At 34.9% G+C, this 14615-nt stretch overlaps 1 protein-coding gene across 4 annotated transcripts in view; it reads right to left on the bottom strand.

The window, feature by feature from the left end:
* SCLT1 (sodium channel and clathrin linker 1) overlaps positions 1-14615 on the bottom strand; it is a 268727-nt gene that overhangs the window by 149789 nt on the left and 104323 nt on the right. The window lies entirely within an intron of this gene.

Here is a 14615-nt window from a genome sequence, read left to right as displayed (position 1 = left end):
ATCTGTTTTTCAGACTCTCTATAGATGATTCTGGTATACAGCTACTGCCTTAGATTTGACAGAAGAACTGCACAATCAATATGTTTATCTTTAAAAAAAGATTTTAAATCATTATTCCAAATACAATTTTAGACTTATATAACTTTGGGTACCACTGACAAAGTGGAGAACATATTAATTCATTTTCTATTATTAAATAGGTTTACACAGTGGACATGCTCAAAAAATGTTTACTATGTGCCTGTGATGTTTGGAACACTGAAGGTGTTCTTTAAGGTAAAACAAAACACACAAAGAAAGGTGAGATACAGTAATCTTTAGGAGGGTCACAAATCATACTTTAAGCATCACAGAAGATTAAAATAAAGTATCAGTATTACAATTCAGAGTAGGTAGAACATTTGCATTTAGTTCAGGGAATATTCAAGTGGGAAGTATTTACATTAAGAATTGGCAGAGGAACAGTAAATCTCACAAGCAGAGACAAAGAAAAAACTTCAGGAAGGAACAAAGTAAGTTCAAGCATAAAAGTAGGAAAGTGTAGGGCTTGTTTAGGGAAGAAGGGAACTAAGACTGAAAAGGCAATGGGGGCTACAATATCAATGGCCTTAATTGACAAGTGAGGTGATCTGTATTAATTTAAGGGCAACGGAGAGCTGCTCAAATAATGGAATCGGAGCTGCACTTCAGGAATTTAAATGAGTAAGAGGCAGGGAATGTCTAACTAGAGTGATGGTAACAATAAGCAAGTGGTTCCACTGAGAGAGATGGCACAGATTTCACAGAGACAGAATCTAAGAGATTCCATCCATCCATTCTTTGAACAAATATTTACTAAATACTTACAATATGCCAGGCACTATGAATATAATCTGGACATGTTGAGCTTCACATGTTCGTGGTTCACTTGTTTGTTTTTAACTGTATTTCCAGAGCCCTACACTTATTTTATTGAGCACCAAACTGCATTAAGCACTGTTGTCAGCACTGGTGATGCAGTGGCGAACAAGGGAGACAAAGCCCCTGACCTCATAAAGTTTACATTGTTTTAGAGAGAGACCAACAGTAAATATGTAAACAAATAAATTAGATGGTTTCACAAAGTGATAATGCAATGAAGCAAATGATATATAACAATGGGAGAGAGACCTGGGTCATCAATGACAACCTGTCTAAAGAAGGACCATTCATTTGAGCTAAGGTTTAAAGGACAATGGGGTCGATTTAAAAAAAATCTAACGTGAAAGAGTTATAGCAGAGGGAATTAATGATAAATGCAAAGAGTATGAGAAAGGTACTTAAATAAATGACAATTAGCTGGGATGTGTCAGAGAGAGAAAGTGTACGGGGTAGTTAGGAAGGCAGAGAGGTCAGATCATATATGTGCCTTTAGGCATAGTGAGAATTTTGGAATTTGTTCCAGTTGTAATGAAATCCACTGAGTGTGGTAAGCAGGTGAGTGATGTGATTTGTTTGATGCTTTGAGGAGACTTCTTGGGCTGGTGTGTGGAGAATAAATAACAGTGGGATAAGAGTGAAAGCAGGGAGACGAGAGATGAGGCAAATGCAAGCAAGAGAGAGTGACGGCTTGGGGTAGCGATGATAGTGGTGATGACTGGATGTGTGATAATCTGGATACAGAGCCCACACGACTTGGATGTGGGGGTAAAACAAAGGCGAGGAATCAAGCAAAATCCCTAGGTTGGGTGAGGGTGTTGGTTACTAAGAGGGGGAAGATTTTCACTCCTTACTTCAATCACAGCAATTCCACTTTTACCAGTATACTGGGATTCTATGTATAAGATTTTTTTTAACTAAAGATAGTTTGAAAACCACTGCCCTAGCGATTCAAGTATAGAGCTCAACAAAGTGATCAAGGTCAGAGGTACCTATGTGGGAAACATTGAAAGTTTAAGTTGGGTAGGGTAAAGGTAATCATCTAAGGAGAGGGGGAAAGGTGTGTAAAATGGATAGTAATTTAAGAAATTTGTACTTTTAGTAGGCTATGGTAAGGAAATGGGAAAAGCAAAGGAAAGGAAATGGTGACAAGGGTCAGAGAAGAAATTGGGACACAAATACAAAAGACCTAGTAGAAAAATGTTCAAGAAGGACAGAAAAATCATCAATCAAAAAGAATCAATAACCAAGGAGAATGAAGTATTTTGTTTTAAGGCAAAAAAGGTACCAGTCATCTTGAGGAGAAAAAAAGAGATATGGGACCAAATCCAAATTGAAAGAAATTCTGAAGAGTGACTATAGCAAATACAGGCTCTTCTTCCAAGCAATTTCAAAGAATGAGAAGAAGAAAATATAGTAATCTGAGGAATCATCAGGGGAGGTATATATACCTGAGGTCTTGGAAGAAACACACAAGAGACTAAGATTTTTAAAAAGAATGAATATAACTGATGGAACATACCAGAAGAAACAGAGTTTAGGGTTGTACAGTTGGCAAAGACATGGGGATATAAAAATAGAAAGGAGGGAAAAAGAAAGGAATACTTCATCTGGCTCCTAGAAATTATAGCAGCAACAACAAAGGTAAGGCTCGTTTCCAGAGCAAGGGAGGGAAATATCTGCTGTCTACTTATTACATTAATACTAACTCGTAAATCTATTAACAACTAATTTGTAAATATCATACAAGCCTACCTACACAGGTTGGATACTAAAGTAGAATAGAGAAGAGCAAAGACAATAAGAATTATAGTACACTGCAACACTCAAAGAAGCTCATTTTATTTCTATTGCAGAGATTAAGAAATTGTGAGATCAAGATTGACACATACACACTACTATATATAAAATAACTAATAAGAACCTACTGTACAGCACAGGATACTCTACTCAATACTCTGTAATGGCCTATATGGGAAAAGAATCTAAAAAAAGGGGATACATGTGTATGTATCACGGATTCACTTTCCTGTACACCTGAAACTAACACAACATTGTAAATCAAATATACTCCAATAAAAAAATTTTAAAAAATAAAATTAAAAAAAACCTAAAATTCATTCAGTTAGGCAACCTGCCCAAGTCAATAGAAAATTAAAAATAAGAATACTAACCTAGAGCTGTCTGACTTCAAAACCTATGCTCTTTATACTTCACACCGCACAGAAGTGCACTTTTAGGTTAGGTGTGCAAATATGGAGTGTTTGCAAAATAAAATTATAATTATCAGTAAAATACATATTTTGAAATAAACCAGTAATCACCTATTAGAGGCAAAAGTTCCAAACAATGAAGTTATGAATTTGTTTCTGCTCTTGACCAGTAGGTTCTAGAAGTAAAGTCTCATATTCTTCTTTACGCCCCTGAAAGATTAAGTGGGAAAGATACAAACAGTTTTGAATAGGGGGTGACCAACTAACCCCTTAAATAACAGTAAAGTAAAACAGTGTGAAGAGACAGGAAACTGACAGCAAAAACCTATTTTTTATCTTAAAACATGTTTTCTATGCTCAGAAAACTAGCTGCCAACACATAAGGAACTGTCTGGCAATTCTTATGACTAAGCACGTCTGCTCAGGGCCATTTCTCACATGGGATAGTTTCCAAGAGACACTATGAATCAAAACTAGTGATCCATGAATTCCAGATTTCCATAGCATTTTTATAATAAAAGACGCAATATTATTCAAATTGGAACATGAAACATCTGAGAAAAATCTGTTATCTCAGCTAAAATAAAACTATTACCTCGCAAAGGTACATATACAGTAGTCCCCATATGTTCCAAGACTCTCAGGGGATGCCTGAAACTGTAGAGTGTACTGAGCCTTATGTATATACCATGTTTTTTCCTATATGTACGCATCTATGGTAAAGTTAAAATCGGGCACAAGAAGAGATTACTGACAATAACTAATAACACAATTATAACAATATACTGTAATAAAAGTTATGTGAATGTGGTCTTTTTCTCTCTCTCTCATTGTACAGATTTAATGCCTTTTTCATCTTAACTAACACTTATCATGTACTATGGCTGTAACTTTTGCAGTCTGAGGTGCAACAGCAAAATCAGCATGAATTTCTTTCTCCTTCTTCACAATTTTACGGATAGAAGATTCGTTTTTACCATTGATCTTAGCAACCTCAGCAGAAGATTTTTTTCTTTCTTTATTAAATAGAGAGATTTCACCTCTTCATTAAAGGAAGCACTTTAAAGTTTCTCTTTGGCATATCTGAATTGCCAGCATCACTACTTGTGTGCTTTGGGGCCATTATTAAGTAAAGTAAGGGTTACTTGAACACAAGCACTGCAGTACCCTGAGTGTCAACCTGATAGCCGAGACCCCACAAGTGATGAGATATGGCCGGATACAGTGGACAAAATGATGATTCACAACTGGGCAAGATAAAGCAGGATGGCACGAGACTTCATCACACAGGACTACTAACTGGACACATATTACTGCATGGGTGAAGAATATAAAATATAATTTTCTAAATAATGACAGTTGTGCCCCAAAAGATCAATGGCAAAATACACAAATAGAAAACCCACGTAAATTAGTTCAGCTTTGCCCCTCTGGTGAAGTGCAATTTAATTAATTAACTGACTTAATGACTCAAAAAGGTTCTTTTGAGCACTTGCCATGTATCTAGCACTGTCTTAGATGATGGCAAGGTAAAAAGGCTAAATTATGATCCACGCCTTTAAGGAGCTTAAAAACTAGCAAAGAAAGATTGATTTGCAAAGAATTAAGTAAATTAAAGTGTTAAAAATACTGTGACAGATACACGTGCAGTCTACAGCTGAGGCACAAAGGAAGGCATGTTTGGTTCTACCTGGGGAGGAAGAAACACAGATTCGGAAAATGATTTCTAGAAGACAGCACACTTCTGAACCTTGAAAGTCGAGAAGATATTTATCAGGAAAGGGTATTTTAGGCAGCCTGAACAATGTGAGCAAAGGTAGGGATTTGTGAAATAGCATGGCTTGTTTGGGAAACCAACAATAGTTCAGGAAATTGAGATGCAGGGTGACAAGATATAGAGTTAAGTCGCCAGGGGTCACGTCGTAGAAGACTTCATGTCATGCTAGAAAATTTGGATTATATCCCATAGGCATTTTGTAGCCACTGAAGGAGACTGACATGTTCAGATTCTATTTTTGAAAGATCACTTTGATGATAGTACAAAAAAGAAGGAAGATGGAGAAGAGGTAAGCCAAATTGGAGGTTACTGCAGTAGCTCAGATGAGATGACGGATTGAGCAAAGGCAATAACAATATAATGATGCAGAGGTGAAGGATCTGAGAGACATTCAGAAAGTAGAGTTGGGACAGAAAAGAATTTAGGATACCTCCTAGTTTTCTGAAGCAGAAACTGGATGATGCCATTTATAAATACAAAGGGAAGATTCAGGAGATATAATAACAAGCTTAGTTTAGTGTTACGGACCTATCTGGGTGGAGATAACCAGGAGAACCTCAAGGTGCAAAAATTTAATGGGCTCTTACCTTTAGAGATTATTGAAGCCACAAAAGTGTACATGAGATGAAACAGGTCAAATTTCAACAATTTTGAGGCTGTCACATCATACATAAACTTATTAAAGACTATTTCTAAACTCAGAGCACATATCTCTATAAGTTCTCAATAAATACAAAATAAATAGATTGATAAGTTATAGACTGTTTATATGAAACCAGTTATCTATGGCTGCTAATGAGATCATTCCTTAGTGGCTAAAAGTTTTTTCTAATAAATATTCTGATAATGCCACTCTGATGAGAGGATAATATGAACCCCTGTGCAAATGCTTTAGAGTCAATCTTTACAGTACATTCTTTACAAAGGTAATATTGGTTATTCCTGAAAGATATACGCAAACGAAATCCTTTCCTTCAAAGATTTTACAAGGCAGATATGAAATCTGAGCACATATGGCTTGAAAAATATTTCCATAACTCAGCTAGATACACATTATAAACAAATATATATGACAAAAAAATCACCTGAAGAAAAACAGCATACAATCTCAGTTAAAATGAATAAATGCTCAGTATATCCACAAGAAAAGAAGGGTAAAAATCTGGCGGAATGAACCAGAGATGTCTTCCTGGAGAAGGCAAGTTTTAACCAGATTTATAAAATTGTAAATTTTCTACAAAACAGAATAATGATCAAAGGCAAACAGGAAGGAACCAAAAGTTCTTCCATGAGAAACAGCAAAATGACTATTATACATAACTAGAGGGTTGGGAAGGACCAGGTGAATGAAGATTCTTTGAAACTAGGCTGACAAGTTTTCTCTGCTATGATAGGGTATCAGCAGAAACTCTCAAAAAGGAAGACGATAAAAGCTTTAATTATAAATTCACATGATTCTCATTTTTTTTTTGCACCATAACATCAGACAACAAATGAAACTAATATGTTTTCAGTTTAAGTACAAACTTAAACAAAGCTAGTGTTTAAAGAGTTTCTAAGGTAGTTATTCTTGGCATGGATATATAGGGCATCTCAAAACTTAAATTCTGGTAATATCAATATGCCCATCATTCAGAATCTGTCAAACTTGAAAGCAACATCCTTTTCCCTAAAAGAAGCATCTGCTTATCCTTATGTTCCTTCAAATCTGTGGCAGGAAAAGCAAGCATAGTTTTATGTATACAACTCTGAACTGCTTAGTGTTAAGCTATGGAATACTGTCAGTAAATATTATGGCAAAGTTGCTCATGGACAATTAAACACTTAAGACATTTTAGGCTTTAGAAAACCCAAACTATCTTTGTTAATCTCCAACTTATAATCTTTAGGCCCAAATGTCCAAAAGTCAAATGACACAGTTGTCAAAAAACAATGTATCCACTCATCATTCTTTCTTTAACAATCAACCTTACTGTTGTGAATACTGTCAGAAAGTCCGGCTTAGAAACTCACTAGATGAGCTATTACAAGATGCAAGTTCTAATTTGGCTCCTCTTTGAATTTGTGGTGCAACCCTGGACAAGACAATTTCTGAGACTTTGGTTCAGTTTGGTTTTCTTCCATAAATTTAGGAACTTGAACTAAATGATTAAGATAACTTTAGCCATAAAATTTCATGATTTTTCCCGTCCTTTAGCCCAATATCACCATTTTCTCTATATATAGCCTTTTATTTGCATTTTTATTTTCTATTTTCATTATCATCATATCATAGAGGTCGTTATGAACCAGTTTCCTTACTCATTTTCCTTCCAAAATCTCCACACCCAGACTTATCCCACATATACCATAACTCTCATATTCTCTTTTTTCTTCTACTCTTTTTTGAACCTTGAGTGCAGAGTTGAGTTAATCACAGTATTCTTTTCATAACCCCATTATCTACCCATGACCATTAGCTATGAAAGACCTGCTCTTATTTGTTTATTTTCGTTGTTTTCCTCTTCATTCCCAATCGCTCTCTCATTCCCCTTCATTTTGTAGGTTCACATTAAAATATGATATATCCATATACTGGTAAAACATACATTGTTATTTGCATGTATGTGTTTTTGTACTATAGATCCATATCTCTTTTTACTTTCTTAATATAAACCTTGTTTTCTAGATCTACCTATGCTGCTGTTTCTACATCTTTACATGTAAATACATGTTTCTAAATGATGCACAGTATTCCATGGGATGCAATTACCACATTTTACTATCCATTTCCTTAGTGACAGACACCTAGGCCACCTATAATTCCCTACTTCTACAAATAGTCTACTTGTAGACAATCACTAGACATAATCACTAACTTGAAATTAGGGCATACTATTTCTGGAAATGTTTTTATTTAATTCTTTAATAGCATATGCACTGCACACACACACACTATATATATACGAATATGTGTATATATATGTACACACACATACTTTTAAATTATTTTACTATATATGAGAATATGAATATATAACTAAATATATATATATAACTAAAATATACATAATCAATACACACTATTGATTAAAACATTTGAAATGTATATGAATTGCATAATACTGCAGTCTTCTTTTGTACCTTGTTATTACACTCCACATTATATTTTTGACATTGATAACTGGGTCTGATGTAGTATCTCATTATTTAACTTGCATTTTTCTGACTGCTATGACTTCTGAAATGTTTGTTCATATCCTTTGCCCAATAGTCTATGGATTTTTATTTTTATTGATGCTTAGGTAATGTATCCTCAACACTAATACGCTGTCAGTTATGTGCATTGCAAATGTCTTCTCACAGACTGTGGGTTGCCTTTTCATTTGACTTATATTAATTTTTGTAACAGAAGTTTTACATTTTAACATACTCAAATATATCAATCTTTTCCTTTTCGGCTTGCATTTAAATTTTGATTAAGAAGTACTTCCCTAGCAAAATTTATTAAAGGGAGATTTTCAGATATTTTAAAATCTGCAAAGCTTTTGATTTTTACATTTACTTATTTAATCCATAAAACCATGTAAATGCCTAAATGTGAAAAGCAAAACTTCACACTTTTTTTTCCATAGATAGCAACAATTCCTAACATGATTGTTTCCCTACTGATTTATAATGCCACCTCTGTCATGTACTAAACTATACATATATTCTTCCTTCCGTTCTATGTTGCCAAACTCAAGTTCTTGTAAATAACATTGCAGTTTATTCTTCTATAGAATTGTTTTCATAAATGACACTTTACCATTTCATGATGTTAGGATTACCAAGTTTCTCTCTCACATACATACACACACACACTATAGGGGTTTTAATATGAACTCTATTAAGACTGATTTTAAAAATATGGGAAGACTTATTCTCATTAGAGAATTTAATGTTCCCAACCAACTAAATTTTCTGTTTAGTTCATCTGTATATCTTGTATTTCCTCGCTGAGACTTTCCATTTCCTTGTTGGGAATGTTTTTCATTTGTTTCAAGCTTATTCATAATTTCTCATTAATGCATTTTATGATGGCTGTTTAAAATTTTTGTCACATAATTTTAACATCTCTGTCATCTAAGTGTTGGGTCTACTGATTGTCTTTTTCATTTGAATTGAGATTTTCCTGATTCTTGGCATGATGAGTGACTTTGATAGAAACCTAACAAATAAGTTTTAGATTATTTTAGTTTATCTCCTCTGATACCTTTCTTTTGGGGGAATAAGGTGCTGTCTTTTACTGCGAGGTAGAGGTAGAAGTCCAAACTCCCTACTAGGCCTTTCTAGGATGGGTACAGGTGGGTACAGGTAGGATGGGTACAGGTGGGTACATAGTTTTTTTCCTTTGGTACCTGGCTAGAGTACAGAGATTGTTCAAAGTTTTTTGTCATGCTTGGCTTCTCCTTTCCTGGTCCTTTGGCTAGAAGGAGAAAGTCTCTGTTGGCACTTTTCTTTTTTGGTCTGTGCCTTGTTGGTATTGTCAGATTGCTGGCTTCTTCTGTTCCAACTCTGGGATATATGGGGCAAAAAAGCAAAAACAAACTCAAATCAAAAAGTCAAGGGAACTGACCACAGTGTCATTCCTTGGATCCTGAGGCACCTAGCCAATCAGCTTTCTTCTCTCCACCTTTCGGTCTTCCTATGTTTGTTTTGTATTTATGTCCTGGGGTTTTAGTTGTTCTTAGCAGGAGGAACAGGTGAAAGCACTGATCCATCTTCTCACCATTGATTTTTAATAATAATGTTTACTATAACTCAACACCTAGTTAAACCTTTTTTTTCTCTTTAGTTACTAAGGTTATTATTTCTAACATTTTTCAGAACATGTACACTCATAAACTACTTTGGGTATTTAACTGATATCCAGCTGGAACGAGTCTCCCTGCTTCCATGTTTTGCCTCTCTACAAGTCTATTTTCAATACAGCAGTCAGAGTGATCAATCCCATTAAAATATAAATCGGATCATGTCAATCTTCTGTTAAAACCTATTTCTATTTCATCCATAGTAAAAAATCAAAGTCCTCACAATGGCCTACAAGGCCCCATATCACCTTGTTTCCTACCGTCTGTAACATTTCTGACCTTATCTCCTACTACCCTCTTCCTACTTTACTGTGTTCCAGATATACTAGCGTGAGAAACTGTAAAAGTGGTCCAAAATTCTTCCCTCTCTTATTCACATCTTTGCAACATGATGTTGAAAATCTTCCCATCAAAAGGGGTATCTTTTTCCCTATCCTTTGAATTTGGGTTGACCATGTGACTTGCTTTGCCATGAGAAATTACCAAAAATTGGGTTGGCTAAAAGGTTCGTTCAGTTTTTTCCATAAGATGGCTCTAGTAACACTTAGTTGTCTTTAACTTCATTTGAAACAATTTTATTAGATTGTGACAGCTGTCGTATCACTGGGCATTTAAAAAAATACATCAAAATTGGTGAATTTTTGTGTAGCCGTTTTAATATTGAAGACGGAAGGAAAAAAGCAACATTTTTGGCATATTATGCTTTATTTACTTCAGAAAAGGTAAAAATGGAACACAAAAAAGATTTGTGCAGTGTATGGAGAAGGTGCTGTGACTGATTGAACATGTCAAACGTGGTTTGCGAAGTTTCGTGCTGGAGATTTCTTGCTGGGCGATCCTCCACCGTCAGGTAGACCAGTTGAAGTTGATAGCGATCAAATCGAGACATTAAGTGAGAACAATCAATGTTATACCATGCGGGAGATAGCCAAAATACTCAAAATATCCAAATCAAGCGTTGAAAATCATTTGCGCCAGCTTGGTTATGTGAATTGCTTTGATGTTTGGGTTCCACATAAGTGAAAAAAACCTTGACCATATTTCCACATGCAATTCTCTACTTAAAAGTAATGAAAACGTTCCATTTTTAAAACAAATTGTGACGGGTGATAAAAAGTGGATACTGCACAATAATGTGGAATGGAAGAGATCATGGGGCAAGTGAAATGAACCACCATCAATCACACCAAAGGCCGGTCTTCATCCAAAGAAGGTGATGTTGTGTATATGGTAGGATTGGAAGGGAGTCCTATATTACGAGCTCCTTCCGGAAAACCAAACGATTAATTCCAATAAGTACTGCTCCCAGTTAGACCAACTGAAAGCATTACTCGATGAAAAGCGTCCAGAATTAGTCAACAGAAAATGTATAATCTTCCATCAAGATAATGCAAGACCGCATGTTTCTTTGATGACCAGGCAAAAAACAGTTACGGCTTGGCTGGGAAGTTCTGATTCATCCGCCATATTCGCCAGACATTGCATCTTCAGATTTCCATTTATTTCAGTCTTTACAAAATTCTCTTAATGGAATGAACTTCAATTCCCTGGAGGACTGTAAAAGACATCTGGAATAGTTCTTTGCTCAAAAAGATAAAAAGTTTTAGGAAGATGGAATTATGAAGCTGCCTGAAAAACGGCAGAAGGTAGTGGAACAAAAGGGTGAATACGTTGTTCAATAAAGTTTTGGTGAAAATGAAAAATGTGTCTTTTATTCTTATTTAAAAACCAAAGGCACTTTTTGGTCAACCCAATATGATCCAAGAGAGACTTGGAAAGTATTTGTACGTTGGGATTTGCTCTCTTGCTATTCTGGGGAATGGCCAAGTGAAGAAGTAAGATGTGCCTTGCTGACCTGGTGAAGAGACTGCCAATTGCCAGACAGGTTTATCATCTGCTGCCAACTACCAGACCATGCTGCTAGCAGACCGACCAGCTGGCTAGAGACAAATAGACAAGTTCAGTAGATATCAGCCCTACAGGCCCAGACCAGAAAGCCTGTTCTCTTCTCTCCCAAATCATAATCTAAATAAGTTATTGTTTTGAGTCACCAAGTTTTGCAATGGTTTGTTACTCAGCAATAGATAAGAGGCATCTAGCTTCCTCGCTGTTCCCCAAGCACATTTCCACCTCTGCAATGGCAAGTTCTTTACTCTAGACACTTTCCCTGTATTGCATGGATTATTTGTTCACATCCTTCAAGTCTTTGTTCAAATCTCAACCTCTTAGGGAGGCTTGCTTTGAATACTCTACTAAAAATAAACTGCAACTTCACCACTGTCCCTAGCACTCCAGATCTCTCATCCTGATCTTTTGTTTTGTTTTGTTCTTCTCTAGTACTAATTGTCTCCTAACCTACTGAGATATTGTATTTATTGTCTGCTTGCTCCTGCTGGATGTAAGTTCCAAAAGGACAGAAGTCTTCAACTGTATTATACATTGATATACCCCAGGTGTAGAGCCTGGCAATAGTAGATGCTTGCTAGATATTTATTAAATAAATGGATTCAATGTTTCAGAGATGTCTGTTAGATCAAGTTGTTAATCACATAAATCACATCTTCTATATCTATCAGTCACTTAAAGAGTTAAAATCCTTACTATGATTATGGACTTGTGCTGCCATGCCTTATATTTCCGTCAGTTTATGCTTTAGGGTCTAGTGTTTTTATCATAAAACAATTTTAAAAGGAAGTTTAAAAAAATGTATAACAAAACATTCAACCAAGTTGGCCTTTCTTTTAAATGTCTTAATTAGATAAGATTCACTTTAATTTCTTTAGTAGTACTAAAATTTTATTTAGTAATAACAATAAACAATAATAACATCCAAGACTAACTTACGGCTAACTATTATGTATTTACTGTTCTAAAACTGCTCTAATTGTAATGTTCAATGAAGAAGTAGCCTTTTTCACAGTGGAAAGTGAATAAGCATTTAACTAATAAATATAGCACATCCATATAATAGTATACTATATAATGTTATGGTTGATAATATTGATATGATATTCATATAATCTATAAGAAAAAACAATTAGGCTATTAGACAGTGTGTATATCATCCCCCCCTTTTTTAAACTAAAATACTTAAATACACAAACCTAAGTTATACATTTAAAAAGTTAATAATAGTTAACTCTAAATAATGGAATTATGAGATTTTTATTTTCCACTTAAAAAGAGTTGTATAATGAAGAATTTGTCTGGTCTTTGTCTAAGTTTCTAGGATGGAGAATATAAACCCTTGGAATTTCCCAAGTAATAGCAGTATCTTTGTTATTCATGGTAGGCACTTGGGACTACCCCTAAGTTTATGCTAATGAAATGACTCACGGTAGGCCCCATGTAATTAGAGGGTTGGAGCTTTGAGCCACGTGATATAGGCCCAACCTCCTGACTCTCAGGGAGGGAAGGAGGTCTGGAGACTAAGTTCAATCAAGTGATCAATGATTCATTCGATCAGTCATAATACTTAAAATTCAGCTTATTCATATAAGGTTTTGCTCTATGATGCAGTCATTATAAATACCATTTAATTATAATATAAATTTATTTACATTGAATGTAAGTCAAATGCACATAATGAAACTCCAATAAAAACTCAGGACACTGAGGCTTAGGTGAGATTCCTGGTTAGCGAACACACTGCTGTGCCAGGATGTTGACACACCCTAATTCCATGGGCAGAGGACACAGAAGCTCTGCTTTTGGGACCTTCCTAGATCTCACCCAGTTAAGTCTCTTCTTTTGGCTGGTTTTGATCTATGTCCTTTGTAATAAAAATTTAATCACAAGTATGGTGCTTTCCTGAGTTTTCTGAGCCATTTTCAAGAATTATTGAGCCTGGGGGTTAGTGAGAACACCCACATTTGTATTCAATTGGTCAGAGGTATGAGTGGCCTGGGGACCCATGAATTTGTGGCTGGCATCTGAGTGAGTGTAGTCACATTGGGGATTGTGCTCTTAACCTGTGGAGTCTGTAATAACTTACTGTCAGAATTGTACTGCAATTTGATATATTTTCATACTATCTAAAGTATTTTTATAATGAACTTCCATTACTATTATAATTTTAAAAGCCACTTATATTTTGAAAAAAAAGAGGAAGAAGATCTTGCAATTATATAAATCATTAGTATTTTAAATTGCAAAATCAATAACTTTGAAAGAAATAAGAAGAACTAAATAAGAGCCAACAAGTAAAAATGGCTAGGGGAAAAGAAGGTAAATTTATTAAATTAAATTTAAAAGTTCATGAAGGTAATAAGAGAAAAATATGAAAACTGGTATATAAAATTTTGTAAAATAAAAAATAATTTCGTGAAATAAGTTTTCCTTCAAAACAAAACCAATATAATGCATTTGTAGGGCAAAATACATGATGGTGGGAAAAATAAATAGCAAGGTTCATTTAACAAACAGTAACTTACAACTTTTGTAAAATATAAATTTACATTACAATTTAAAGGTATTTCTACATGACAGAATCACAGCAAAAAACCTTATATGACTAAGCTTCTGAATTTTAAGTATTATGACTAAGGGGAATGAAATGTGAAAAAATGGTTTTTTTGTCATTTAGAGTTTTTCCCGTGAAGTCTATTGATGCAATGATTTTTAAACCACTGGACCATAATATAGACATACGATATTAAGTTGCCTGGTTTTTAAAAACCCCTTATTGGCTGCCTTCTCCTCCCCTTCCCTATCTCACTTCCCCACTCCTCTCCTGGTATTACCTCTACTGGTATTACCTCTAAATAAACTACGTGCTTTCAAACTCTTAGGGTCTGCTTATGGGAGAATACAAAGAAAGATATGTGTAGAAAAATTTTTTAAGAGGACTGATTTTCTTTCTTTCTTTCTTTTTTTTTTTTTGAGCTCTAAAATCCG

The sequence above is a fragment of the Pseudorca crassidens genome, chromosome 4, assembly GCF_039906515.1.
Source record: "Pseudorca crassidens isolate mPseCra1 chromosome 4, mPseCra1.hap1, whole genome shotgun sequence".
NCBI lineage: Eukaryota > Metazoa > Chordata > Mammalia > Artiodactyla > Delphinidae > Pseudorca > Pseudorca crassidens.
Note: the sequence above shows the minus strand (reverse complement) of the source record. Positions and strands in the feature narration are given on the sequence as shown.